Genomic DNA, 3,964 nt, shown 5'->3' on the forward strand with positions numbered 1-3,964 from the left:
CGGATGAGAGCTAGCATAATGCACAGTAAACAATCCACGTGCTCCAGGCTTTTGTCAAAGTTTAAATGGCAGCGATAAGCTGTGCCTTAGGGGTTTTATTGTGTGTTCATTCTTCGTTGATTTTTTTGCAATATCCCCTATACTTAGGCCTACTATTTGTTTTTGAAGAGTCATCTTTCAATACAAATATTGCTTTGCTCTAACAGTCATCTTCTTTAATGTATTCAGGCCAGATGAGAAGAGGAAATAGAAGAGAATGTTAATTCAGTGTGCCGATGTGCTGCAATAGCAGCAATCGGCGAAATGACTATTTTCTCCCATACTTATTATTCTTCATCTTCGGCCACATTTTTTCCCCGCTACTGGTCACGGAGTGTTGTCAACACATGCACACAAAATACATCAAAACTTCTTTAATGATCATTTGGATCCACGTTTTTGAATTACAGAACAAACTTAAGAGGTATAATTATCATTAAATGGATATGTTTGACCCATTAAAGATACTGTCTCCCCCTCCCTCACTGCAGAAATCACCATAGCAACAAGTTCTGACACACACACCTCCTATCATGGAGACTCTTTATTGTAGGCCATGTTGTCCTCTCTTTGCAGGACATACCAAACAGCAGGGTAAAGGTAGCTCAGATCAGCTGTTACTAATGATATTAACTATATACCTGTGGTGACGATGGCCTTTACTCAACCATTGTATTTTCTCTCTCTCGCACACAGTTCGGTCGCAGACATGTAACCATGGAATCCACCGGACTTAAACTTTTGGCTCTGTTCATACCAACTGCCGATAGAAAAAATGAAAAGAAATATCTGGAAGGATGCAGACGGTTCCCTTTTTATTACCTGTTTTTATCTCTCCGGTGATGATAATATTTTGCCGTTTGGACTCACATTTTTGAATTACAGAATGAACTTCAGAGTTATAATCATCACTAAATGAACATTTTTGACCTGTCAAACATACAGTCTTCCCCTCCCTCCTCCACTCCTTCAGTGCACAAATCACTTTAGCAACACATACTGCCACAGGAGGAGGAGAAAAGGAGAGGAAGAAAGGATGAGGAGAGGAGATGAAGAAAGGAGAAGAGGTGTTATTTGTCAGCTAACATGATGTCATGATGGACTAACTGACCAACTGACTGACTTCTAACTGACTTCAGGCCTCAACGCCAACAGGTGTTTTCGCTTAATCTTTAATACTGTGAGAGATATGACACCCTGCGGAACATCCTGTGCAGTTATGGTGTGTGTTGTGTAAAGATTTTGAGAGGACAATAGCTATCCAAATAGGGCCTGTTTCTCTTCTCCTCCTGGTATTTCTTGTATGATTTAATACAGGAGGCAGTGTTGCAGTTGGTGGACACCACTTCACTTGGAAGCTCACTGTGCCTCATGTGAAAGTCTGTTTGCCTCCCTAAGCACATTGTTGGAAAGGGCACAACATTCCCTACATTTTAATGTAAAATAAATATATGAGATTTAAAATTGTGGATAGTATAGCAAAGTAAAAATGCTCCTCACTCAGTCAGTTGGATCCCCAACTCTGAGTCTGTACATTCTATCCAAAACACACTAATGTAAAAATGTCAGAAGGGCTTTTTTTTAAAAGCCTCAAAGAAGGTTGAATATTTCAAAAAGTATTAATGTGATTTGAAAGTTGAATACTACCCTAACATTTTAAAGTTTGAATAGAGTTTTTCAAAAATTCTGAACAACCAAACACAAACTCCCTTCTATCATGAGCCTCTTTCCGACCAAGTAGTTACAGGAATGCAGTTATAGGAACAGTCCACTTCTAAACAGTTCCACTAACTACTCTCTCCCAAAACCACATTTTTTAAGTGTATGGTGATATATCATAGGAAAATGTATTTCAGATCGTAGGAAGTCATAATCTATGAGTATATAATTTCATATTGCAAATAAAATAATGCACATAAAATAATTACACTGTGACATTATCTCTCTAGATAAAATTTATTCCGGGTGCAGAGGGATTGATGTATATTACACAAAGAATATTGCACTGTAATGTTAACTATCAATTAAACTGTTGATAATATTGTCCTATTATGTTAAATACAGTATTTTGTCACTGAGATGTGAATAAATAAATCATTACCATCAGAAGAGGGTAAATATTTAGTACAAACGTGGAGTCAATGGGGGATGCGAAAAACAATTTCAACTAGAACTGCAAGCAGTTATGACGGGGTCCAAGCCTCCTCGGCGTGAGTTGCCCCCAACGCGAGTCGCCCCAACGACCCGGGGAGCATGCGAAAGCGGAACCCAAAGCGGAACGGTGCGGAAGCAAACGTCAGTAAATATCGAGAGGTTTGAGCCGCAAGGTCTGTAGTACATTGCCATTGCAAATATCCCATTAACATTGATTGAGTTAAAGGGCCAAAACTCGTCTACGCTGACTATAGCGCCCCCCTAATGGCCAATCTTCACCAAATTTGGTACAGAGCCTCAGAGCAGCATGCCAAACAAGCGTCACAAGTTTCATGTTGATAGCAATTACTACGGCAGAGAAAATTGCAATCGCAAATGTTCGCACCCTAATGGCCGATCTTCGCCAAATTTGGTAAGGAGCGTTTTTTGCTGATAGCATTTAATTTGGCTGAGATATGATAAAGTTTGTTTGGTAGCTAGCTAGGAAAATGTGTTTGGTCGTCAAATGTGCATACTGTAACGTAGCAAAATTATTTTAATAACTTTTACTCAGGTCCATAGATGCTAGGTACCAGGTTTCATGCAGATCGGTCGCACGGCCTAGGAGGAGTTTGGAAAAGTTTTCAACTGATGAATCCCCTGTACGCGGTGTTAATAAATAATATACCCACAGTTTACAGACTGAAGTTCCTGATAAAAATATCTAAGTTTATTAAATCTGCAGTCTTTTTGTGAGGCATTTAGGCCTTATTATGACAGCTTAGACTAGAAAGGGGAGAGACAGGGAGAATGTCATGTAGGAAAGTGCCACAGGTTGAAACTGAACACACAACCTCTGAGTCTAGGGCTGAGACTCTGTATGGGCCCTTGCTCTTATACTAGGCCACCCAATCATCCTCCAATTGCAAGTTTTAATATTAATGAATAGGAGTAGGCTACAGGTTTGCAATGGCTTAGATAAACGTCCTCTTGTGCTTTATTAGTTTCATTGAATCAGGGTAATGAGATCATTGCCTCTCATCATGGTCCCCCTGGTCAAACACTGATGTGTGCTTAGCGTGTTTGAATTATGGTTAGATTTGCATCTGTTGGCTTCCTCAGAGACGGATGAGAGCTAGCATAATGCACAGTAAACAGCACAGTGTGTGAACAATCCAGGTGCTCCAGGCTTTTGTCAAAGTTTAAATGGCAGCGATAAGCTGTGCCTTAGGGGTTTTATTGTGTGTTCATTCTACGTTCATTTTTTTGCAATATCACCTATACTTAGGCCTACTATTTGTTTTTGAAGAGTCATCTTTCAATACAAATATTGCTTTGCTCTAACAGTCATCTTCTTTAATGTATTCAGGCCAGATGAGAAGAGGAAATAGAAGAGAATGTTAATTCAGTGTGCCGATGTGCTGCAATAGCAGCAATCGGCAAAATGACTATTTTCCCCCATACTTATTATTCTTCATCTTCCGCCACATTTTTTCCCCGCTACTGGTCACGGAGCGTTGTCAACACATGCACACAAAATACATCAAAATTTCTTTAATGATCATTTGGATCCACGTTTTTGAATTACAGAACAAACTTAAGAGGTATAATTATCATTAAATGGATATGTTTGACCCATTAAAGATACTGTCTCCCCCTCCCTCACTGCAGAAATCACCATAGCAACAAGTTCTGACACACACACCTATCATGGAGACTCTTTATTGTAGGCCATGTTGTCCTCTCTTTGCAGGACATATCAAACAGCAGGGTAAAGGTAGCTCAGATCAGC

The sequence above is a fragment of the Sander lucioperca genome, chromosome 3 (genome assembly GCF_008315115.2).
Source record: "Sander lucioperca isolate FBNREF2018 chromosome 3, SLUC_FBN_1.2, whole genome shotgun sequence".
NCBI lineage: Eukaryota > Metazoa > Chordata > Actinopteri > Perciformes > Percidae > Sander > Sander lucioperca.